Source organism: Onychomys torridus, chromosome 22, assembly GCF_903995425.1.
Source record: "Onychomys torridus chromosome 22, mOncTor1.1, whole genome shotgun sequence".
Taxonomy (NCBI): Eukaryota; Metazoa; Chordata; class Mammalia; order Rodentia; family Cricetidae; genus Onychomys; species Onychomys torridus.
This window is the reverse complement of record NC_050464.1, coordinates 13,993,969-14,021,412: the sequence shown is the minus strand read 5'-3', so window position 1 is coordinate 14,021,412 and position 27,444 is coordinate 13,993,969.

Here is a 27,444-nt window from a genome sequence, read left to right as displayed (position 1 = left end):
TCATAATTCTGTAAAATATCCTGTGACATAAGAAAAGAAAAGGATGCACCCAGAAGCATCAAGTCTATGATGTGTATCAAAGCAAAGGATATTTGTTCGATCATAAGATCCAAATGAATAATTAAAAGAGTCTTGAAATGGGGTATAAGGCAGGCCCAAGATTCTGCTAGTTGTATAAATTCTCTGTAAATTAGGGGCAATATCCACAACAGGCATGGGATAGGAGGGGCAGGAACTAATGCCCATAGATCTTCATCCTGAAGAAACTTTGGCAGGATTAGTAGCAAGGCTGTCAACAAAGGGTAGGATCCTCTTTGAGATTTTATTGTTCCATAGAATGCCTTATTTCTCTGATTGGTATCCATATTGGCTTAGCTTGACCCTATGGAAACACACAAGCATACCTTCACCCACATGTTAATATTGGAGCAGGAGATTGCCAGAGATTAGATATAGGGTCTCTCCATCTGACTAGAGGGAGTGGTATTTCTCTAGGAAGAGAGGTACAATGCTTATAGGTTGGACTTAGGACTTTATCATCAAATGACAAGAAGTTCTTCTTAAACAGAGCTTCCAACAGGGCCAAGTGTGGATCCCCCTTCAATTCTTTGGGTATTTTTTGTAAGTCATCCTTCAGTGAACAGTTTGTCCTTTCTACAATTGCCTGTCCTTGGGGGTTATATGGAATACCTGTGTTGTGTTCTATTTTCCATTCCTTAAGGAAATTCTTAAACTGTTGAGAGGTATATGCTGGGCCGTTATCAGTTGTTATGCTTCAAGGCATTCCCATGACCATCATAGTGGTTTTTAATGCCTTGATTGCCTGGGAGGCTTTTTCCCCAATCTGTGCTATGGCAAAGGTAAATGAGGAGTATGTCTCTACTTACATGTATATATTTTAAGTTGCCAAAGGGTAGATGGTGAGTAATATCCATTTGCCACAGTGAATTTGCCATTAGGCCCCTGGGGTTGACTTCTGCTCTATTTAGTGGTCCAAGGGATGCTAGGGGAGCTCAGGTGTTGCAAATTTGTGCTAGGTGCTTACAACTGGACAGGGCCAAGACAGGCAGAAGTTTATGGAGCTTATGAGGTGACAGGTGGAACTGTTGGTGTAAGAGCTTGGCCTGCTCCAGCACTGACAGCCACAGTGTCATGATCATTTTATCTACATAGTGGTTGCCAGTAGCCAGCATTCCTGGCAATCCTGAGTGTGATTGAATATGAGATATATACCAGGGATGCCTTCTATTCTCTAGAATGTCTTGTATTGCTTTTATGGTCATGGAGATGGGATCTCTAAGGATCTTTTGCTAGGGACAACAGCTTACATGCCTGGATCACTTATTGGCTGTCTGAAAAAAAAACTGTTGATGGGCATTGACTGGCTCAACTCCAGTACTTTAACGATGGTTAGAAGTTCTTCCAATTGAACAGAGCCTGAGTTGAGTTGGGTGTGAGTACTTTTTTCATCATTAGGCATGGTTATTATTAAGCCAAAATTGGTCTTATTGGCATCTGTAAAAGCTATAGCCACTTGAAGGAGAGGGACATTCAAAGGATTAGCACATGGGCTTATGGTTAACTCAAGAAGTGACAGGACTGAGAAATGTTCATATTGGAGAAGTGGTTATCCAAAATTCCTGAAAAACCTGTCATCATATTCTGGAAGGGAAGGAAGTCTTCCCATAAGAGTTGAGTGTTTTGGAGGGAGAAGAAGAGGGCAATCTTGTCTGGTTCATGGCCCATGATTCTCCTGGCAGTTGCTCTTGTTTTATTGCCTATCTCAAAGTTATTATCAAACTTCGTGGTGATACAGGATAATTCAGAATAGAATGTGATAGATCTATCCAGTTAGTGGACCTGATTGCCACAGTGCTCCCAATACACCATCCTTAGTCCAAAGGACTAGGGCTATCAGGCGAATATTTGGATTATATCTCCTTAGTGAGGCATTATAGGCAAGTTTACTCTCTCTTTAACAGATATTTTGTCCATCTGTCAATTGTATCTCTGCAGAGAAGGAGGTATGCCCTTTGAGAAGGGAGAACAGTTGTCTCATGTCCTTATCATGAATTCGGAAAAATTGCTTGAGCCAATTAATGGTGCCACAGAGTTTCTTGAGGTCTATAAGAGAGTAATACTCTCAGATTATAATAGAGGCATTAAGTTTTTGGATGAGTTGGCTGATTTAGTGCCAAAAAAGCAAATGGAAGTAGCCATTGTATCTTTTCTGGGGCAACCTTGAGTTGAAGGGCTCCTAGGTCCTCAAGGAGCTGGGCAATAACTCCTGAAGACTCTGTCTGCTTTAATGGGCCAAAAGAATATCATCCATAGAGTGAATCATTAATACATCATCAGTGACTCTAGCCAAAGCCTGTTGAACATATAACTAGCAGATTACTGGACTGTTTTTCATACTCTGGGGTAACATCTTCCAGTGATATGGGAAGCAGGATTTTGAACATTAGGTTCTCAGACAGTGAAAGCAAAACCCTCTCTGTCCTCTGGAGCCAGTAGTATTTAGAAAAAGCAATCTTTAATATCTAATACAAGATTATGTCACCATGGTGGGATAACACCTGGGTGTGGTAGCCCTGTGTGAGGGGATCCCATTTTTTCCATCTGTGCATTGATTTGCCTTAAGTCTTGCAGAAGGTGATATTTTCCCTACATTGCAACATACATGGCAATTGTAGATTCATTTTAATTAGATTATTTATAATGGGCAAATTCTAATAAATCTACTGTAAGAAGGTTTATATGGCCCAATAACAATTGCTCCTCAACTAATTTTCTCAACTCTGATATTTTGGGTCCTATAATAGGCCACTGGTCCACCCACACAAGCTTCTACCATGTCCAATTTAATGGTATGGTCCTTGGAAGGTTTATATATGTGGAAGGGCAGTGGCCCTTAGAATTGGGAGTGAACCCTAGAATTTCTACCAGATTGACCTGTAATGCATGTATTACTATATCCTCATAAAAGGTTTTATCGTCTGTGGTAAGCATAACTCCCATTTCTTCTAATATGTCATGACACCAAAGCATACAGGGGTGTATCAGCTATAATAGGGAGAAATCGCCCCTGATTGCTACCAAGATCCTTCCAGTGACCTGGGTGAAGGGTTGTTTTAGAAGGCTTTTCTCCTCCTACCCTAGTATTGGTGGGGCCATCTTTAAGTTTTCAATGTGGGGAAGGCTTGAGTATTATTAAGAGATATCACAGTGGCTTCTTCACCAGTGTCTACCAGTCCACCATTGAGTCTACCATCCAAATAGATGGTCATCATGGGAGAATGGGGGAATATTGAAAGGATCTAGAACAGTCTGGGTTTGGAGGGACCCCCTCTTACTGCCTGGGCCGAGGGATGCCCCTCCTAGAGTTTAACCCAACTTGTGAAGAGCTCCTGCAATCACATGCCCAGTGAAAGCATTTGGCATTTGGCATTTGGGGCCTAGCTTTGGGACAGTGTCTATGAACGTGACGTCACTGACCACAGCCCCAGCAAGAATGGTCAGGTGATTGTGGGGAGGACTTTCTATGATCATTATCTTTAGAAGCTAATAGTGCATTGAGGGAGGCTGTAAGGAAAGCTATTGGTCCTGCCTGGGGGGTCAAGATCTCCAGTAGCAATGATCCATTTATGGAGGTCCTCATTACTCACTGCTGCAATTGCATTGCCAGTAGGAGCATTAAGCCTTTCCCATGTTAATTACTTAATGATCATTTCCCTGGCTGGGCCAGAATTGACCTGTTTCTCCACTGCTTCATTTACTCAGGCTAAGAAGTCAGTAAACATTTCCCCTGGCTGCTGTATCAGATTATGAAAGTACCCAAATGGGTCCCAAGGAGTACAGGACTTCAAGGCTTTAAATGCAAGGTCAGAGACTTGCTGAAAATAGACATGCAGGCCAATTAGGGTTTGGGTCATGGGACTAACATATTGGCCCCTGCTGGTCAGCATGTCTAGGGATATAGCAATATTATATTGAATATTTAGCCATGCCTGTGTTTCAGCTTCTTCTTCATAAGCAGCACACCAATTAAGAAAAATTGTGGAATCCAATACAGCTTTCTTTAAATGTGACCAGTCATAGTAGGTTTGTAAATGCATTGTCCATTGTTGTAGTACCTGTTCAAAATATGGCCAGTCAGGAACTGATTCATTAGCAGCTTTATGAATCAAAGACAGATCTGTAAGAGAGGTGGGTACCCAGGGCTGGGTGGCAGCATTGAGCCCTACATTAACAGGAAGGGCAAAGGATTAGCAGAGTGATATAGTTCATTGTTGGAGCTTGCATAAGGGGCTCAGGTACCTGAGGTTGATTTCGCCTTAAGGGAATCACAGTGATGCTCTTCAGGGCATAAGGATGAAGGCAGGTTTGCTCAATGATAGAGACTTGTCTCTTTGGGAGGTGAGGCAGGAGGGGATTGTTTAGGAGGTTTCTTTAATGGGTCAGTCGCATCCTCTAAATCTGGCTCTACGTATGTAGGTGGGAAGTCAAGCAAGAAGGTATCAATCTTTTGTGTTTTACAATGGTCATTAAAAGCTTTAAGAACATCATCCTTGGTACCTTCTTTTATACAAGCTATAATACCTAATAAAATAGGAATAAATCATGCATGTGGAGATTTACCTTCCTGAACTTCTCTTTTTCTGGCTAGGAAAAAGATCCGCATCCAAAGAGCTGGATCCCAGATTGTGGGAGCCCAAAACAGACACAGTTTCCCAGTTTGAATCTGAAGTCTATTCTGAGTCAACAGAGTTCAAGCTTGTTTGCTCCAAGGCTGTGAGAAAGTTCTGATTAGCCCATAAGAGGGAACATACTATCTAGCTAGATGCAAGCTGCTGATGCCTTCCAGAGGTATATTGAGATAGAAAACAAAACTGCTTGTTTCTTGGTGCAAGGCAGGATAGATAGTGGTTGAATGCCTGTGCTGTGCATTGTTCTACCTCTGTCCTTCAAAACTGCATATAAACTGGCTGTGAAATAAACTTGGGGTTGTCCGGCATTGACTGGCAGACCTCTCATCTCTTTCTTCTTCATTGTCTCTTCAATCCGCATGCCTCTACCCAGCTACCGAGCTGCCGGCAAGCCTGACACCAGATATTATCAGGAGATATCCAGGGTGCTAAGGCAGAGGCTTCAACCCAAAGCTAGCCAGGTTTGCCTGTTTAACGTGAATATTCCTGGTCTGTAGAGAGCTTTAAGTTCCAATATTTGAGCTTCTTTTGCAGTAGCAGGAAAGTTATCCATTGTTAGTCAAAGAGAGGATAAAATTACACTTTCCTGGGGGTACTTGAGAAAGCTGTCAGCAGGAGTTAAGAGCTGCAGCCCTTTCTTGATCAGAACTTCAGCCTCTGAATGGGGCTGGGTGCTTCAGAAGCGGGGGCATAAAAGACTGCAGAAGCCTGGGGTCCAACAGCTCTAAAATAAACAGTATGTGCCCTAAAGATGAATGAGGGGAAGGGAATGAGGAGAGAGAGAGAGAGAGAGAGAGAGAGAGAGAGAGAGAGAGAGAGAGAGAGAGAGAGAGAGAGAGCGCCAAACACTCACCAGTTGGGGAGGAAAAACAAAGAACTGAGAAAGAGGGATCTACTCACCAAGAATAAGGCATAGGGAGTGTATCATAACACCGAGTCATAATTGGAATCAGGACAGCAAGCCGGCCAGCAGAAAATAAAGAAGAGTGCCCAAAAAAGAAAGTTAAGGAGGACCCAGGCCCTAGGAATGGGTCCATGTAGTTCACAAGTTGGTGCAGGAATGTTGCTTGCTCTGCAGCTGGGGTCCCATTATCTCTGATCCCAGGGGCAGGGAGTGACTAGATGCAGAACCAAACTACACAGGCTCTGGGAAGTTTTAAGGAATCTCCTTTATTAAACAAAGGACTGAGGTATTTATGTGTGTACTTTTTGGCAGGTTCTGCTTCCAGCTGCTCTGGTGTTTCCTGGTTGGCTCTGGGTCATATGTCAACAGTAGTCATCTTGAAGGTCTTGTTTTAGGGTCCTCTGGGTCAGGATACTAATGTGCATGTCAGAGCTCTTTGTTAGCTTAAGGCATGAACCAGTGCTTTAGGCCTTATCTGCCTCAGACAGAATCTTGTAGTTCTCAATATTTGCACCCAAGGGTAGAGAAATCAATATGTACTGATGTACTGGCTAATATACACAGTAAAGACATATGTGAATATGTATACTTAGGTTTGTGCATGAGTGGATATTGATATTTATATATGTGCATACATAAATATGTGTTTATGTGTATTCACATGTAAATGTTTGTATTTATGTATGTGCATGTATACAAGTGTGTTTTTATGTATGTTTATATTTGTGTGTTTAACAATCTTATGTCCTGGTTTTCTCCTCCATGTTTTAGTTATAGGACCTCTTTTCATGGACTTTTCTCTAGCTAGAGAATCCTGACCCAAAACCTCTGCCTTTTGTTGGGATGATGCTTAGCAATAGGAGGGTGAGTGATGTTTGGGTTCCCAAATTTGCTTCTTGTGACTGTGTCCATTTCCTGAGTATCATGAAACTATTTCAGTTCATCAGTGCAAATGGCCATTGGGATAAAATGCTAAGGTTTACTGCTTTCAGAATTATTTATACCACACTAGATGATTGACCAGTTATTTCTGGAAGGTTTTGATACATGTTTTGGGTATTAGGTGTGTTTATATCAGGTGTGAATCCTGGATGTTTGCACAGCAGTACCTAGTGCTAAAAATCTTAAATATAGAATTTGGGAACATCAGATTTAATTATTTTCTGTACAGATTCCAGAAAGTTATGGTTTTACTGATTCATTGCTTGAGGAAACTCACATATCAGGGCTCCTGGGTGGCACCTCTACAACTTTAGTGCCATAATCACATCATAGTTGAATACTAACATTAATCCTTCATGTAGGGTAGCTCTGGCACATGCTTCTAGGAGCACACAGTCACATTGAGGAATAAGCATGTACTTGAATCCCCAATATAACCATTGAATCCCCTGTTATTATATCCAAGGTTCTGGCCCAGGTTTTGTGACCAGTGATTTCTTGTGTCTGTAAATGGTGGTTTACTGAGAGATCAAACAAGAACATTTGTCTTACTCCCTTTCAGTTTGAAGAAGAAACACATGCATAACTCTGAGGTGTGGGAATATGGGAGATGAGGTGACATTGCCTATGAACCTCTGATATTTACCTAAAATGTGAATTTCATGTCTTGAAAAAGAAGCAGAATAAATATATCAATGAAAACATTAATTGACAATTTTGTGAAAAAGAATTAACTGAGGTTATTGGAATATATATATTATGTTTATATATAAATGCATACATATATACATACATAGACGTACACATACATGCACATATGCATACATAATTATGTCTGTGAATTTATACAGAGCCATTGTGAATATTTTTAAAAGGAAGGGCTCCTGGACTGTTATTCCTAAGCTCACACAGAGGAGACCAGCAACAATGACTGTGTGCAGATTGTACTCTTGGAAGATTTCCTTTCCAAACACTCAAGTCCTATTTATCATATCATAATTCTTCCAAGTCCAGAACTTCTTTGCTTAATTTTCTAAAAATTCCATATTCGCTCCAATTTAAGACAGCAATAAATTTCCCTCATTTTTCAGGTGCCCTATTTAATTGATATCCTTTGAAATGCACTTTTTGCATTATGTTTTGTTTCGTTTGGGTTATGTTTCAAGCAGTATCTCCTATTGTCAAGACTGATCCAAAGCTTGCTATGTAAATAATGACCATGGATTCTTGTATCTCCTTATTCAGTTCTTGTGTGTACCACAATATCTTAATTATGGTGTTAATTATAGGGAGTTAGGTATCAAACCCAAGGCTTTGCTTTTGTTAGGCAGAATCTAATCCCACAGTAATAAGGGTCTTGATTGGTCTGCATTTTGTTGATCCAAGGGCAACTAAACTGACTTTATCCAGTATCTTATAAGAGATCTTGCCTCCACTGATCCTTCTTTAGGTCCCTTTAAATTGTGTGAAATGCATTGTTTCAGAGACATATATGTGCTCATAGTCCAGTAGAGTGTCATCTTTCTCATAGTGATTTACCCTGGGTAAAAGAGAAATCATTTTTATATAAAAATATTTGCAATAAATATGTGCTTTTTAAATACAGGCTAGAGGAAAAACAGATATGTGGATTTATGGTTGTTTTCTGTCAAATTACTTGTGGATTTTATTTTTAACTCTTCCTTAATTGTTTGAGACTATAATATATTTGCATCATTTCTCTCTGCCCTTCCTCTCTTCAAAACCTCCAATAAATGCATCCTTGATCTCTTTCAAATTCATAGTACCTCCTCTCTGCTTATCTATGTTACTTTTATGTATGCATTCAGTGTTGATCCTTAGGTAATTGTTAACCAATAGGTGTTCTCTTCCCTGTGGGAGAAGAGTTCTCCCATTCCCAGGATTCCTTTGTTGCTCATAGTACTTTTAGTAGATTTGACACCTCCTAAGGTTTCCTCATTGTTTTTTGAGACCAGGTGTTAGTATATCCAAGGTTGGCCTGGAAGTAACCACGAAGCCCATGAAGCCTAGTTTGGCCACTGTCTTCCATATCTGTCTACTGTCTTAGAGGTCTTTGAAGAAGTGTTTATTTATCTACATTTTATGTTTATACTTGATACTATGCAATCAACACTTAACAAGGAAGTATATGAATATTTCTTTAACCACATACTATTGAATTTGAAGAACAGGAGTAAAGTGTGTTACAACATACCATTGCTTTCTGGATTTGTTTCTGGAGTTACTTTTGGTGATGGTTGAGCCAAAGGTAGCAAATGTTCTCTTTCACAGCTGCTGGAGGTTTAGTGAGAACCTGGGAAGAAGTGACATCACTGTGCTGTTTGCCACCAGCAAGGTGGAAGAGACTGTGGTTCAAGATCCCAGGGATCTTAATCGTATTCAGGTTTTTGAGGGCTTCTGTATGTACACAGTGTACATACATACACTCAGGCATATGTACAAACGTATAAAATGATGATCTAAAACAAGTAGTTTATCTTAAAATTCAAATACAATAAATACCTTTTTGGCATATAAATATATGTTTACTTTTGTGTATTCGTAGTGAAGCCCACCAGCCCATGTTATTATACAACTGAGGAAAGTTTCTAATATCAGCATACATTACAAGCATAGTGAAATGTTCTCTCATTGAATAAACTAAATTCACTATTACAGAAGGATTCCTGCCAACTTCTACTCCTGAAAATACAAGGTATCCTCTCCAACCAATTTTTTTTTTTTTTTTTAGTGTAAGAGAATCATGGGCCTCTTATAATAAAGACTATTTCACTCACTGTCATGGAAATTATTATAGAAGATTTATATGCTATTATCTCTCTGTCCCCCAAACAAAATTTTGGGTCCATATCGCTTGGGGATAAATCCTGGCAGTGTAAAAATGGAGAGAATGAACCATCAAGATGAACATTTTAAAGAACACAGGAAACAGTGGCAGACTGGAAGCCCTTCCTTACTTGGGCTTCATTTGAGAAGCAAAACTTATGTAGATAAGATAAAGCTAGGAAACTCAAATTTGAGAAGCCAGGCAAGAAAGTGCCTATCAAGAACTGCACACTGCATAGTCAAATACTTTTTTTTCTCTCCCCTCAGGTTACCAGATACTCCACTGAGGTCAATGTGCTCCAATCCTAAATCCTGTATCTATTGCTTTGCCTAATCATGAGTCTAATTTGCTCACTACCCCTGACCTTGGAACATAAAAGCCTAAGATTCAGTGTCACCTGAACTCTGATTTGCATCTTGACATTGTAAGCATTCCTTCCTTCTGTGACATTTTGGGGCTTTCACACTTTCTTCCACCTTCCTGGATTACTTAAAAAAATGTGACTTTCATTCTCTTCCCTTTCATCCTGACCATTGCCCAGATTTTCAGATTTGCTTTTGTTACTGTTCTCCTCTCAAAGTCTAATAAAATTATGCATGGACTTAAGTTATGAAGAGCTGTATGGTTCATTCCCATGTGTTCACTTCCAGGTGTATCAGATGCTCCATGTTAGTCCTAACTGTGATGCATTTGGAGAGCTGTTTCATGGTCATACATTGCATCCTTGACTGGGTTAGGTTACTCCTCATTTCCTGAACTAACTAGTGGTTTCTGCCATTGGAAAGCCTAAGTTGAAGTAGGTTGTTGTTGCCATGTCTTGTAGACCCAGAAGATTAAAGGTTGAACATCTCTGTTTTCCCTATAGAGGCAGCATGGGTGGGTACAGCCTCTCCTGGTCATTGAAGAACCAGACATGACCAGGAAAGTGCTAGCAAAGGAATTGCATTCTGTCTTCACAAATCAGCATGTGTGTATTTCTTTTTCTAAAATCTGAGCAATGTACAGATTGATCAGGTTATATTTAGGAATGTATATGTACATACATATGGCAATTAAAAGAAAAATTGGCCATAAGTATGAAAGAGAGCAATAAGGGATAAATGAGAGAGTTTTGAGGAAGAAATGTGGAGAGAAAAACTTAATTATATCATAAGTAAAACATAAAAAATGTGAACGTTCATTTTAAATGTCTATTTTGAGTAGCTGGGGATATAGCTCAGTGGTACAGGGCTTACTGGTGTATATAAGACCTAGGTTTCAGACTCAATACAACAAAACAAACTAACTTATTATCATGAATTAATTATGGAATCACTATACAACATACAAGGAGGTTCTTTGTACTCTTCATCCTGTGTTTCTGAAGGAGGGTTCCTTAGCCTTCCCCAGTGAGAAATTTTAAGCACACAGCAATAAAGGAATACCTTCTATAATCAGTTCCCAACTATAACCTCTAACTATTGCTAAAGGAGACCAAGACTGGGTCAGTTGTTTGGGCACTGTCATATTCTTCTGATGATTTTAGAGTGGTGTTTGTTATTGCAACTTTGAAGCATAATTTCTCCAGAATTGGACAAGTTCTGTAGAAGCTGAAATGTACATATTTCAGGTTAAAACAGGGTTACTTTTTAGCTAACAGAGCTTACTGTCTGTGATAGCTTGAATGTAATTGGCTTCAATAAGCTCTTAAGAGTAGGAACATAATGAGGTTTGCCTTTATTGAAGTAGGTTTGGCTTTGTTGGAAGAAGTGTGTCATTTCAGTGGTGGGCCTTGTGGTCTCTAATTCTCCAACTATGCCCTGTGTAGAGACAGTATACTTCCTATTGCCTGTGGATCAAGATGTAGAACTCTCAACTCTTTCTCTAGCATCATGTCTGCCTGCATGTGGATGCCATGATGATAAATGGACTAAACATCTGAAACTATAACCATGCCAATCAATTGTTCTCCTTAATAAAAGATTCTGTGTTTGTGGTCATAGTGTCTCTTCACAGCAGTAGAAACCCTAATTACAATGCTAAGTGGGTGTTGGAGGTAGTCACTTCTCAACAGAGAAGAACAAATGTGACCCATTTCAAGAAAGAGGACAGGCAAGCAGGTTCACAGAGCAGAAATCAGCAGTTCATGTTAGCTCTGTTGTCTCAGGCCAGAGACAGATTCTTACTCTGTTTCCTTACTCCCTGTGTCACCTCATATTTCATGAAGAGTCTTTGTAATTATACTTAATTAGTGCTAAAGTTGATGCTTTTCTTATTTTTCAGGGTTTTCTAGGCTATTTATTTACTTGTTTGTTGATTTGTTTTCTTCAGCACGGTTTTTGGGCTTTATCAGCAAGTGTGAGTGCTTGTATTCAAACTCAGTTTTATCTGATGACAGAGCTAAGGTAATTTATCCAGAACAATATATTAACATTATTCAAGGACAAGTTTTCTTGTATAGTCAGTTTAATATAATATTATTATAAAATTTTAGCTAAAATACAATTTCAATCTTCTTTCTCCTCCCCACAAAGACGCCACTCCCTCCTAAGTTCACAGACCCCTCCCCTTCTTCCTTTCTTTTGAGACAGGGTCTCACTATATGCCCTCGCTATTATGTAACTCACCATGTAGATCATGATGAACTCACACTCACATAGTTCTGCCTGTCTGAGTCTCCCAAGTGTTTCAATTGAAGGTGTGTGTCTCTAGGACCAGTTATGGCTTCCTCTTCTTTAACTTATTACATATAAATTTACATTAAGATATATAACTACAACCAGTTAAGTTCATTCGGTGTTGCCTGCATGTGTAGTATGTTTCTAAGGCTGATATTTGGTATTAAGCAACCATTCAGAGTGTTCATCCCAGGAGAATATGAATTCACCCCCTCACAGCTGCTATTAATTACATGTAGCTTTTCATCTAAGGGCAGTGATAGGAAACGAATGGGAAAATAAGAGTTGCTTCATCTCCAAGCTTTCTGCTAAAGCTCTAAACCCTTTCTTTCCTTTCCTACTTCTGCATCGGCCACTTGTAAACTTTTCTGTCTGACTTACACGCCAGCAGTGGGCAGGCTCAAATGCAGGGGCTTGGGCGGTTTCTAAGACTCGCCCTAACTCACCTTAACTCTACCCACTCATTCTCAAACTGCCTTGAGAACCACAGATGGGTCTAAAAGCAGCTGAGATCTAAACAATTAAGTTTACAATAATCAGGATGGCTCCTAAGCCAAAAAAAAAAAATCAGCTTATAGCCTCAGGCAAGTCTTCCAGAAGGATTGGTTTACAGTCTGCCTACTGGCAGATCTTCCAAAAGCTGTCCTTTAGCCACCAACTGTCAGGAAAAAATTCAGGACATGGAATAAAATCCATCTCTTGTTCCCAGCTAAAAGTTAAATATCTGGAGAGCAAGGCTCCTGACCCCACAGGCAAAAGAGTCATCTGTGGTGTTTAAGGTATGCCAGGGAAGAGATAAAAGCCCCAAAACAAAATTGCCAAGTGCTGGCACTCACTGACTCCTGAAAGCTGTTGGGTCCCTGTTTTAAGTGAAAAAGGCCATGGGCTAGTGAATGCCCTGCCAGGCCATCAACAGCCTTGTCAAAGGTGCCACCTAGAAAGACAACCAGTCAGCTGACTGCCCCCACGCGCCAAGACACATGAGTACATCAAACTAAGACCTCCAGCAGACTGAGGCTTGGCTACAGACACAGCAGGGAACCCAGAACTCAGCAGGGAAGTGATCAGTTTCTTTCCTTCTGGACACCAGAGCCATTGACTCAGTCCTGGGAGTTTTGGGATGTCACTCTTCCTTTCTATTGTCAGGAACAGAGGACAGCCTTATTTACCTCACCAGACTTAATTGTACTTTCAGAGTTACTTAATGAAAAATATTTCCAACTAAGATAAGAGCTCATTGTCTCACTTTAAAGTTACCGCCTGTGTTTCTCATGTGCATACAGACAGGGCCTTGTCCCTAATTCAAAAAATAAGTTATTTTGCACTCTCAAGCTCCAGAGGACACCAGGATCCACTGCCTTGTTACCAATTCCAGAGGAATAGGTATCACCCTTTCTTTTCCCAACTAGGGCCACACAGGGCTGGAGGCAAAAGGGACCATCAAAATATCCAGACTGTAATAATATAACAGTCTATCACTATTCAATACTCAGCAACTTATCACCTGTGTTTCCTAAATGCTAAACTAATAAAACAAACAGGTGCCTTAAATAAACTACCTTAAATAAGGCTTGTCTCAGGTAAAAATCAAGCAGAGTACTAAAATATCACAGCCACATTTTTAACATGTCTCCAACCAGACATGCCAGATCTACCTCAGATAAATGTCAACTCCAAAAATAAAATAATAATGAGTCTTTTCTCTAAGCTTTTATGTCACCAGTGTCTTGTCAGACAGAAGGTTCCCAGCCACACCATGAAGGATGAACAGCTGCAGGACTAGGCATGACAGAACTTCATCCCAGGACCAGCCACACCATGAAGGATGGACACAGCTGCAGGACTTCATCCCAGGACTTCAGGAGCCAGCTTCCCCATTTCCCCCCAAGGACCAATCGATATCCACCATTCAGCCTGAAGCAGTCTTAGAGAGAAACAGCTCCCCATACCACTCATCCACATTTTTTTTCTTTTTTTTTTTTAAGAGAAAATAAGTCAGGAATGATAGGAAATCACAACACGTCCACACGGTTGGGCTTGCCCGGCGGACCGCCTAGTTATTTCCCGTTCAAAATAGCCATTTCCAGGTCAGAACATATTGCATAACTAGGACTCCGTGGCTTTACATGGTGGCATAAAGTGTGCGCATGGCCATGTAATCTATGCGCATGCCCACTCTTTAAAAAAGCCGGAGCCATTTTGCACAGGTCTCTCTTCTCTCCTCTCCTCTTCTCCTCTCTTCCTGTCCATGTGTGTGTTTCACACAGGCCTGTCACATCCTCTATCCTCTTTTAATAAAAACTCTTCTGTGGTCTTGTCATGTTCAGGATGTTTTCTCGCAGGGTAAGAGCGCCAAAGTAACTAACAGGCAGGCCTCATGGGAATTCTCCCTATGTCAGCTATTGTTTGAATTGTCCAGGTACTGTATAGACAGCCAGGCTGTTGATTATTCCTGTGTATAGCTTCCCTGGTATAGCTAGAAGGCACAAACTCACCAAGGACTTCCTAGTCCTAAGGCTCTTAAACTATTTCTGCCACCTCTTCTTCAATGTTTCCTTAGCTTTGTGAGTGAAAGTTGTTATATGTATATATATTGAAGAGCATATCATGGCTAGTTGATTTCTTATTTTTAAGTTCTAGTTTTATGTAATAGTCTTATGCTTCAAAGAAATCTTCTTGATGAGGTGAGAGGTCAACATATACCTGTGGATATAAAGATAAGGTTTACAAGGTAGCTAAGTAATTATACTTGTTTAGGAGAGTGGCCAAAGAAGGCTCACTTCTGTGATGCATAACCTCACTAGTCATTTGTTTTGAGCTAGTGTTCCAGTACCAGGCGTCATTTCCCTCCTATGTGAAGGGCTTGTATCCAATTAGATAGCTGTTGGTTATTATCAAAATATAAGTGCCACTATTGCACATTTAGGGGTAACTTGTCATGATAGTCCTTGTTTTGATTCATAGGAATCATAACTAGGTACAACAATTGATTGCTTTCCTCCATTAGCAGTGTGTACATCACCATCTGGTACTATGTAGGCTAGTCCTCACTGCTTTGGGGTCAGTTCCAGCTCAAATCCTCTGAGTCATCTAAATCACATGGTATTTTCAGCATTGTGGACATACCTTCAACCTCTGGGAGGCAACCAAGTGACTAGAAAAGGCTATATATGTTTTTGGAGTCTCTGAGTATTCCCTGACCAAAGCTCAAAAGGAGGATTCTTATAGCTGGTACTAGTCTCTTGCTCTTAAGAGGAGTATTAGCACCACAAATGTTATGAGTTCACCTAACATATATATCAAATATTCTTATTTGGCAGAACCATATCTGATGGAAATGGCAAAAGTCATAAAGCCGGTACTGTGACTGAAGTCTTCCTAGTCTTCCTGGCCCACAGTCATGACAAATCTCTCTCACTCACCAGTCCAACAGCCAAGTAATCTTACAGTGACTTCTGTTACTTATAAACTATATGGCCATGGTAGGCTTCTTGCTCTCTAGTTCTTGTATCTTAAATTAACCCATTTCTATAAATCTAATCATTGCCACTGGTTTGTGGCTTACTGGTATTTATATCTGCTTCTCCTGGCAGCAGCAGCTGGCTGCATCTCCTGACTCAGCCTTCCACCTCCCAGAATTTTCCTCTCTCTTTTTCCTGCCTATACTTTCTGCCTGGCTACTGCCTAATGAGCAATTTATTTGTCAATCAATCATCCACAGTACAGCATAGCTGCTTGGCAAATATCCAGCAAAGCTGAGCCACATGATAGCCACCATTCCACTTTTGGTTTTTATCTTCACATGTTGAATGCTTGAGGGATTTTAATATTTGTACAACTTACAGATATTAGACTGTTGAACATTTTTAATGTATCATTTATACATTCTCCAAGGAGTATTGCTTCTAAGCTTTCCAAGGAAAGTCCTGAGTATACTATCCCTCCCACTTTTAAGGAGTTATCCTTATCTACTTGAAGGTCTTCCTTATGCCTAAGAGGTTGTGATTCCCATAAAGACACCACAGATCACTTTATGAGGTTATGAGATATTATTGAAGCATTTGACCCCATGCATACTAAGGAACAAGATCATCAGAAAAAAAGTAAACATAAAAAGGTAAAAAAGATTCAGTGGGCTAGGAGTTGGCCATAGATCAGATTTCAAGTCTCTTTCTACTATACACTCAGGTAACTCTGTGGCATATACTACAACAAAGTCAGACTGGATAGAGTTACATCTACCATACACAGAGACTTATGTGGATGGGCAAGAATGATGTAGAATCATGATAAAAGAATGAGGTGTCAGGAAAACCTTTTCTTAGAAAAGTTAGCTCATGCAGAACCACTGTGGTGCCATATGTCCAAGGAACATAAGAATGTCTGGTCTAGACAAAAAAAAATTCTATAAAAATATAAAAGTGAAACATTGTATTATTCCATAAATTGAATATTAACTGTAGCAGCTTTGGCCTGAGGATTTTTCCTGGTTATTCTGACCATTACGAGTTACAAATATACTGCTAGGGTCATGGCAATTTGCCCAGTTTGACTTGGAGATTCTGGCTATTGTCCTTGAAACAAGAGCTACCTGGAAGGTTGGTTGTGGGGTTGATAAGAAATAATGACTGTGAAAGATTATACTGTCTTGTCTCCATTTGTCAATGATGACTAATGATATGAAAGAGGAAATGACACACATGTCTAAAAACAGAAATGATATGATCTATGTTTAGGAAGAACATGCTTACTGAATTCTATATATATAAAGAAGCAACCTGACTGCTATCCATTCAGGCTGAGAGATTCTCTTAGCTACCATAGCCTGGCTCAATCCTTCCCTTACCTATTCCTTGTGTCCTCTCTGTAACCTTTCAACTGCAGTGGCTGGCCTATGGCACTTAGTGTTTTTATTCTTGTGGGCTGCAATAATGCATTGTAGAGTTTCAGCTGTGTATTAAAGCTATACTTTGACCAGCCAAGGGTCTGTGAAAAGGCAAACCATTTATTATGGAATATTTGGTGTCATCTAGTTTTTAATATTTCAGCTGTCTTCTGCTATGAAATTCTTGTGTGCCCAGATACTATAGACCACTTTAACAAACAGCTAAGCTTCTCAGACACTATTCCACTAGGTATTAACTCCCCCGCTGAGCCTAGGAGACAAGCAGGCTCATAGATGTATAGCTGTGTGTGTGTGTGTGTGTGTGTGTGTGTGTGTGTGTGTGTGTGTGTAAATGAAGCTCATACCATCCCTTTACTTCATGCCTAGGGGCATGGCTCAGAGATTTACTGAGGACAATGGGGCTTTTTACATAACCAGGTGCAGTAAGGACTGGAGTGGAATTCTAGATGCAGACACAGACCCCCAGGGCCAGAAAAAAAGAGAGAAAGGCAGAGTAGAAAGTAGAGGGTAAACTAGATCTCTTATAGAGTTTATCAGGGCCAGGGGTAAGGAGCCAAGTTGGATATAGATGGAGGACAAAGAAATAGAGGACAAAGATCACGTCACAAGCATAAGAGATTATTAAAATTATGAGGACTGGAAAACTGGGCACAGGGAGGAGCTGAATGGAAAGACAGAGCTGAAACTGTAGATAGAGTTGACTTAGAGGAATAAAGTGAATGGACTGAAGAACTCAGTGTGCTTAGATTCATTTGATATCCCTGAGATTAGTATCCTTAGCCACTTGTAGCATCTGTTTCAGACCCTGATAAAAATCTCCTCAAGGCAGGCATGTGGGGGGAAATTCCTTAGTTTATCCCCCCTCTCTCCATTTATTTCTCTGTTTTCCTTCCTCCTCCTTTCTCCAATTGAAAGCCCCTCCTCATTTTTCCCCATTTATTTCTCATATTACCTGTGTTATACTATTTCTCTCTCAAGAGTTACCCTTGTCATGGTCTGTTTTCACTTTTCTACTTTCTGTGGTTACTCCATGTTCTATACTCACATCTGAAGCTTTGACGCTAAGAATCCCAGAAGAGAAATAACATATGAAGTTTGTCTTTCTGGGTCTGGAGTACAGTTTTTCCAGCAGTGCCTGTTGAAGATTCTTTTCCCCTAATGCATATTTTTGGCATCTTTGTTAAATATCAGATGCCTGAAGCTACATTTACTTATGCTTTGAACATCTGTTTTCTTACATTTTTCTGTATATCTGTATTTGTGCCACTACCATACTTTTTTTAGTACTAGAATGTACATTGTGTCTTGAAATCTGGAGGCATAATCACTCCTACATTGTTCTTTTTGGCCAGGATTGCTTCATTATGTATAACCTTTTCTGGCTCCCTCTGAGTTTTAAGGTTGTTTTTTCCTGTTCCCATGAAGAATGTTATGGGGATTTTGCTTCGTGTTGCATTGAATCTCTAAATTGCTTTTGGCAGGGTAGTCTTTTTCACAATATCAGTTTTATCAACTAAGAGCATAGGATATCTTTCATTTCCTGGTCTCCAAATACTTTTCTTCAGAGGCTTAAAGTTTTTATTGCAGAATATTTTTCTCATCCTTTATTAGGTTTATTCCAAGGGATATCACTTTCTTTGTGATTATTGTGATAGAATGTGGGTCCATTATCTTCTTCTAAGCATGCTGGTATAAGAAAGGCTACATGTTTTTGTAAGTTGATTTTGCATCCTTCCTCAGTACTGAAGTTGTTGAACATTGCTATAAGTTTGCTGGTGGAATAATCTGCAAATAAAGATAATTCGACTTCTTCCTCTTCTCTTTTTTCACTTCCACTTCTGTTTATTCTTCTTGCTTTTTGTTGTTGTTTTCCTTCTCCTCTTCCTTCTCTTTCTTCTCCTCCTCTTTTTTCTTTTTGTCAGGGGGAAGTCACAAGGATGAGGGGTTGAACCTGTGGAGACTGGGAAACAAGTGTGATCAGGATGCATGATGTGAAATTCCCAATAATCAATAAGAATACTATGAAAACATAAAAATTCCAACCTAATTTTCTAATGGCTTTGAAAGGACAATACTTAGCTTCATATGTAAAAACCAAAAAGACTCAAGATACCTAAAACAATTCTGTATAGTAAAAGAACTTCTGGATGAATCACCATCCTGGATTTCAAGCTGTGCTACAAAACTATAGTAATAAAAAGCACATGGTAATGTCATAAAAACAAACAGGTTGATCAAAGGAATGGAATTGAATACATAGATATAAATCCACACATATACAGACAGTAGATTTTTTATAAAGAAGACAAAAATAAATACCAACACAGAAAGTGGATGTCTGTATGTAGTAGAATACAAATAGAGTCATCTTTATCACTCTGCACAAAACTCAAGTCCAAGTGTATGAGATGACTCATCCCTAACTGGCTTGAGGTCCAGCCTGCCTAAACCAGTAAAAAAGATGCTTTCTGAGAACCAAACCTGGGTCTGCCTAAGGGCCTTAACAACAGCAGCTGAGACATGATCTGGAGATGACCTGGACCAATGAGAGGCAGCCATGTCACACCAGCAGATGTATATTCATTAGGCCTTCTCCCAGGATGGAATGGAGGGCATATAAGGCTTAGCTCTTCCTGAATAAACTGAGCTTGTTGTTTTGACATTCTCCTGGAGTCTGTGTCATTGACTCTGTGCCTACTTGGCCCCCTCCCCCAAAGGGAACAACATCACAGGACCCTGCTACATCTGGTACCAAAACCCTGGAATTTGATGCTTTACAAAAGGAACTGTTTGTATTCCTTTATTCATGTGCAGTGCTGGGTAAATAGCCCCCTTAAGTGATGTATTTTGGTAACTAGGCCCCTCTATGTGATATAGATATAATAGGATGAAAGGGTAAATTAAGGAAGGAACTTACTTCTAAAGAGCAACAACTTGTTTAAAATGTTTTACATTGGTATAGATTTTAGTCTATTGATACAAACTTAAAGTTAATTTTGTTATACTGTGTATATATTTCTACTCGTGTTTAAGGTATTATGTTTGTATAGCTCATTTTAAATTGAAATGGATAATTAAAAATTGATTAATGATTAGTCATCTATGATAATCATACTCGTAGCCATGTTAGTTAAGTCTTCTAGATATACATAGAGATATTTCAGATAGATAGGTAATCTTCAAATACTTCAAAGACCTACCGAATATGGCATTTAAAATATTTTTAAAATTTAGACTTTCTGGACAGTGAGACATGTCTGCTCCTGGCAGCACCGTTTTACTTCAGAGAGGAAGATGGACATTGAAGACACTTCATATGGAGTTTATCTTCACCTTGGCAAAATAGCCATTTGGGCAAGAAACTGTTCTTGCCTGGACTGCTTGATCGACTGGACATGCAGGACCCACAGAAAGGTGACCACTAAACTTTGCTTGACAAAATGGTCCTTCAGGTTCCTGCTTCGCAGAGGAAATGGCCAGACATTCTACAGGACACTGAGAGAAGTGACCGAGAGACTCTAGCCCTGTGGGCTGAAGACAAATGCCCCAACTTTACAAAGGAACATTAGGTGACTGTCCAGGCTTCCAGCTGTCTCTGTCTACTCTTGCAAGACTCCTGAAAAATGCTTGCATCCTTCTCCCAGTTCTCAGGTAATATTATATCCTTCTGAGGTCTTTGATGTGGTTGAAGACTAGATAGTTATAATTTCCTCAGTTATGATACAAGATAAGTTAGATATAAAACCTTAGACTCACAAATATAAGATAGATAGGATACCTTCTTTAATATTGTAACTGTAATTCTTGCTAGATAATTGTTTTGTTATATGTAATTGTACTATGTTAAAGTTAAAACCTTCCTTTAAAAAAAAAAGAAAAGGGGAAGTACTGTGGATATCGCTCTGTGTAAATAAAGTTCTGATTGGCCAGTGGCCAGGCAGGAAGTGTAGGCGGGACAAGAGAGAAGAGAATTCTGGGAAGTAGAAGGCTGGTGAGAGACACTGCCAGCCGCCGCCATGAGAAGCAACATGTAAAGACACTGGTAAGCCACAAGCCATGTGGCGAAGTATAGATAAGCAGAAATGGGTTAATTTAAGACAGAAGAAGTAGATAACAAGAAGCCTGCCACAGCCAAACAGTTTCTAAACAATGTAAGTCTCTGTGTGCTTTCTTGTTTGGGTCTGAGCGACTGTGGGACTGGTGGGTAAGAGAGATTTGTCCTGACTGTGGGCCAGGCAGGAAAACTCTAGCTACATCTATGTTGTGTGATTTTGGTTCCTTCAGCAGGTAAATGCTGGGACCCCCACTTTCTTCTTTTCATTTGTTTTGTTTGTGAATCTGTCTGTACAGTAGTGTGTCACATACTTTTGTTCAGGCTCATCTGGTGTTTTCATGTAAGGGCTGGACCCTCAGGAAATGGAGCCACAGTCTGACTATTTTTTGTTGTGTGTGTATGGAGGGGGGTTGTGCATGCATGCATTTGATTGTGGGTTGTGATTCTTGAAGAGATGGCTCAGCAGTTAAGAGTGCATACTGCTTCTTTAGAGAACATTTTGAAACCTGATCTTTTTATGAGAGTTTTGTTTCTGGTGAGAAAAGAGGAAGTAGCCTCAGGAGTAACCCTCCAATCATTTTTATGCCCATTTTGTTGGCTATAATGGCTGACCTAAAGTCATCTTCTACTGAGGGGGTCATTAAGGTCCATAATAAGCACTACCACTAGCAATGTAACACCAACTTATCTATCACCTTCGTTCTATCCATGACTGATATTTCCTGTGCCTCTGCTGACAAGGAGATGGATGAGAATAGGTGTGAAGGAAAGGAAAGGTACAGAAAGAGATAAGAAATGCTTGCAGCAGCATCTAAGCCTACACCAGAAGCCCCTCTCTGTTCCCCCATGCCTGGAGTGGCTACCCCTATTGCAGTATCCATGGAGTGATTTGCCTGGATGTCTGCCTGCCAAGCCAGCTGCTCTGCATTACTCCCAGCCTATTCCACCTATGGTGCCCACATGCTCTACCATGGCATTTCCAGTTAATGTGGCCAACAATGTGGCTAACAAGCCATGGTTACTTTCTACTCTTGCAGACATGTCTTTTGTCTGTAAGGCTGCTAATGAATCAGGGCCTGGATTGCTGTATTTTGAGCAAGTCCTACATCAATGTACAATGCATTTAGAAACTGATTATGACTGATAATCATTTGATGAAGGCTATGTTGGAGCCTGTGGTCTTCCTTAATTGGTGAACTGCATATGATAATCAGGTTGAGGCTCAGGCTCATTTTAATATACAATATAATTTCACTGTTTCTCTTGAGACACTCTTGGGCTGAGAACCACGTGTTAACTCTGTCACATAAGCCCAAAATGAACAACACACCCATTTTCTTGCCTCATGAAACACCATTTTGCTTGGTGGGTTAGAAAGATCCCATCACCCTTCAGTGTCAAACCCCTGTTCCACTATCAACCTGAAGGCAAAGGTATGCTTGGGTTTTTCCCCAGAATACCACCATGCAAATATGAATACCCTCCAGAAATGTGTGTCCAGTAACAGACCAAAAGACTTTGGACAAAGGTGAAGCTTCAGAGGGGTAATGTATGATTGCCCTACTACTATGGTATTAGTAAAAGTAATGTCATTATTGACATGTGAACCTAGATATATAGCAATTGCCTCACCCCCTACAAAGTTGCTAATGCATCACCAGAAAGACTTTGATTGGCACAATAAATGTGACTAAGGTCCCATCCATGTCATTTAGACTGATTTTTTTTTACTAATCTTTTTCTTGTTCACATATATTCTGCAACAGTATCAATAACAGAAGGTGACCACAAAGGTGACCCTACAGATTTTATTGGCTCTCACACACCTAGAACAATGTCCTCCTAGGGAGATAATGCATGCATGGCTCACTGAGATACAGAAGGCTACAGCCTAAAGCCCATCACCCAGACAGCTATCCAGGATTGATGTTCTTCAAGGGCTGGTAGTTAATGATGGGCATGAGCTTGTTTGGCAAGCCAACCTAAGGTAGGCATAGCCCATTATGTTGAGCTCTCCTGAGGTGGGATAAATAAGGTAAGGGCAATGCATCCTAGCTCCCACTGAACGTGTCCTATAAAATAATAAAAAGGGGTGGATATGTGGGATAACTCATCCCTAACAGTCTTAAGGGCCAGCCCATAGTTACAGCCCAAACCAGTAAAAAAGATACTTTCTGAGAGCCAATCTTGGTCTACTGAAGGGCCTTAGCAACAGCAGCTAAGGCATGATCTAGAGATGACCTGGACCAATGAGAGGCAGCCATGTCACACCAGCAGATGTATATTCATTAGGCCTTGCCCAAGGGTGGGATGGAGGGTATATAAGGCTTGCCTCTCCCTAAATAAACTGAGCTTCTTGTTTCGACATTCTCCCAGAGTCTGTGTCATTGACTCTGTGTCTACTTGGCCTTCTCCCCCCAAAGGGAATAACAGCTCAGGATCCTGTTGCAAAAGTAGGTCAAAGACCTCAACGTAAAACCAATTATAGTAACCTGGAAAAAAAGAGAAAGTGGTATGCAACCTTGAGTGCATTGGCACAGAGGACAACTTCCTGAATAATACATCAATAACACCAGTACTAAGATATACAATCAACAATTTGGACCTTATGAAACTGAAAAGCTTCTTTAAGGCAAAGAACACAATCAAAAATACAAAACAACAGCCTACAGAATGAGAAAGGATTTTTCACCAACTCCACATTAGCCAGAAGGATAATATCCAAAATATATAAATAATTCAAGAAAGGAAACATCAACATATCAAATAATCCAATTAAAATTGGGGTATTGTTTGGGTGGTGGTAGCCCATGCCTTTAATCCTAGAACCTGGAAGGCAGATCTCTGTGAGTTGGCGGCCAGCCTGGGCTACAGAGTGAATTCTAGGAAAGGCAGAAAGCTACAGAGAGAAACCCCATCTCAAAAAAAAAAAGAAAGAAAGAAATGGAAAACAAAACAAAAAGTGAGGTACTGATATAAACAGAATTTTCAACAGAGAAATCTCAAATGGCCAGAAAACACATAAAGAAATATTCAAAATTCTTAGCCATCAGGGAAATGCAAATCAACATGACTCTGAGATTCTATTTCACACCTGTCAAAATGGCTGAGACAAAGACACAATTGAGAGCTTGTTCTAGGGATGATGTGTGACAGGGAAACACTCCTCCATTGCTGATGGGAGTGTAAACTTGTACAGCCACTTTGGAAATCAATATCATGGTTTCTCAAGAAAAACTCAAGCTATACCACTCCTGGGAATATAGTAAAGGATATGCCATCCTACCACATGGACACTTGCTCAACTATATTCATAGCAATTTTATTCATAAGAGCCAGAAACTGGAACCCACCTAGATTTTACTTAATTGAAGAATGGATAAAGAAAATGTGGTACATTTACACAAAGGAATATCAATCAGCAGTTAAAAATGGCAAAGTATAATTTGCAGGCAAATGAATGGAACATCCTGAGTGAGTTAACTCAGAACCAGAAAGACAAACACTGTATGTTCTCACTTATACATGGATTTTATCTGTATAGGATACCCATATCAAAATCCACAGACCAAGAGAGCCTAAGTAATAAATAGAGCTCAAGAGGGATGCATGAATGTCTCCAGTAAGGAGATATAGAATAAATTTCATAGGTGGCCTGGGAGCTGGTGGGTTTGGGAACAGGAGGGGTCAGGTGGGGATAGGGATGGAGTGGGTATGGTGATAATTTATTTGTGCCAAAATGTGATTTTATTTATATGTTAATAAATAAAGTTGCCTGGGGGTCCGAGCTAATAGCAAGCCATAGTAGAAGCTAGGCAGTGGTGGCACACACCTTTAATCTGATCACATTGCAGGCAGAGTCTGTGTGTTGAAGGACATAGCCAGTTTGGAGACACACACCATTAATCTCAATACCAACCATAGACACCTCGAGGTTTATATAGACAGGCAGTGACGAGGTAGTCATGTGGTTGGGTTTACAACCAATGAGAAGGCAGAACAAAAAGTCAATAAAAGGACAGACACACAGGAAGTAGGTCTCTTCAGGAGGGGAAGGATGGCAGAGGCATCAAGTGATAAGAAGGCAGTTTTAGTCTCACGTCTTAGCTACTGCTCTGAACTCTTGGGCTTTTAACTCTGTGTTTGACTCTGTGTTTCTTATTTAATAAGACTATTACATCTACATTTGGCACCCAACATGGCAAGAATTAATTAAAAACCTCTCAGTGGCCTGGATCCCACCTCAGCCCAGCTTGTCCTAGGCCCTAGGCCTGACCAAACATAGCTACAAGTGGTTACCCACAGCTGGAACTAGTTGCAGTCAGATTGCCTTCTCAAGTGGCTCAGGCTTTTAAAAAACGCCAGTGCTACAAACAACTCGGGCCTGCTGGAGCTACTGGTCTGGCTGCACTCCACTGTAGTTGCAGCAGCTACACTCAACTGCAGCTAGAGCTGCTTGTGTCTGAAATGCCAACTCATGTGGTTGGAGATTATGAAAGCTGGAGTCCAGGCTCAACTCAGCTCAAGCAGGAGATCGTTGCTGGATTGTAGCTTTTAGCCAGAACATGTGGCTACACCTTTTTCTTTCTTTCTTCTTCCCTCCCTTCCTCCCTCCCTTCCTCCCTCCCTTTCTTTCTTTCTTTCTTTCTTTCTTTCTTTCTTTCTTTCTTTCTTTCTTTCTTATCCTCTCTCTCTCTCTCTCTCTCTCTCTCTCTCTCTCTCTCTCTGTGTGTGTGTGTGTGTGTGTGTGTGTGTGTGTGTGTGTGTGTGTGTGTGTCTTTCTCTGTCTCTCTCTTTGGATTACGATCTTGGACACTAGGGAGCTGTTTTGAAATTCCCTCGGATTTCTACTGTACTATGCAGACTTGGTAAGTCAATTAAGATATCAGATATTTTAAAGGGAAAACCTACTTAAAGGAGAATTTTTTTTCCACATTAAGAAAGGGTATAATATGTATATTAGAAGAAAATTGGACTCTGTTTGATAAAATTTTAGGCAGTCTGAAAAATGGAACAACTATGTTGATGGGATGTACATTACACCAATTATGTACATTAATACTTTCCTTATCCTTATTTTACTATTAAAAAAGAGTCAATTTAAGTGCCAGGATAAAAGCTTTAGAAAAACCTGTTAAAATGAATTATAGAGGAATTCGGATTCAGACAGAAGAATTTAATGGTGAAATTATTTCAGGATTGGATTATAGGGTTTACAGAAAGAAAGCTTGTTTTCACACAATCACCCTTAATTTATCTGGTAACCACACAGCAGCTATGTGATCAAGTGAATGCACAAAATATTTGGACTCCAAATGAAATGTTAGATTTAAGAAGGTTTAAGGAGGCAATAGTATCTTATGCCATGCATTCCCCATTTGTAAAGCAAATGATAAACTCTTGGTCAACTTATAATAAGATTATACAATAGGATTGGTGAGAGCTGATCAATGCAGTCCTGGAACCCAGGGCACAGCTGCAGTGACCTCTGTGGTTCAAAGATGAAGCTAAAAACATAGAAAATCAGTGTAGTGTTAGAGATGTACAAATCTCCCAGGAACAGCATGTTGGAGAAAGCCAATATGCTGCAATACAAAGACAATGTTTGTTGAGGATTTAGCTCAGTGGTAGAGCACTTGCCTAGCAAGCACAAGGCCTTGGGTTTGATCCTCAGCTAAAAAAAAAAGACAGTGGTTATGTTATAACCAAACCCTGATTCTATGTCAAATGGCAGCCTTGAATGCATGAGACAGAATTGAGGAAGCAGGAAAGAAACTGAGTCATTTACAAAGGTTATACAGGGCTCAAGAGAATCCTTCATGGATTTCTTACAAAGACTTACTTCAGCAGTAAAGAGAATGGTCCTGAATTCAGAAGCTAGCCAGATAATAATTGAATCTGGGCTTTTAAGAACATGAATGCAGCATGCAAGAGAATAATCAGGCCATTTAAGGCAAGATCTGCACCCTTGGAAGATTGGATTAAAGACATGTTTAATGTTGAAGCTCATGGTCATGATGATATATGGATAGGAGAAGCAATTTCAGGAGATTTGAGGAATGTCAGATGTTTTGGATGTGGAAAGCAAGGACTTAAAAAGGGACTGTAGACAGGGCATTCCTAGAAACAAAGTTTCTTCAAGGAACAATGGCAATAGAATGCCTCTTCCTTCTGGAGTATGCGGAAGGTGCGGTTAGGGAAAACATTGGATCAATGAAGGTAGATCAACAAGGGACAGAGATGGGCATACTTTGCCTTGGTCTTCAGTAAACTACCAGAGGGGCCTCAGGCAGGACCCCACAGCAAATCCAGTTCAGACCTTTCCTGCAGTCACAGAGGAAACTCCCTACTTGGAGCAATTAAATAACCAAATACCTATTGCAATAAACCAGGCTGCCCTGGGTGACGTAACAGACAAGAGAGA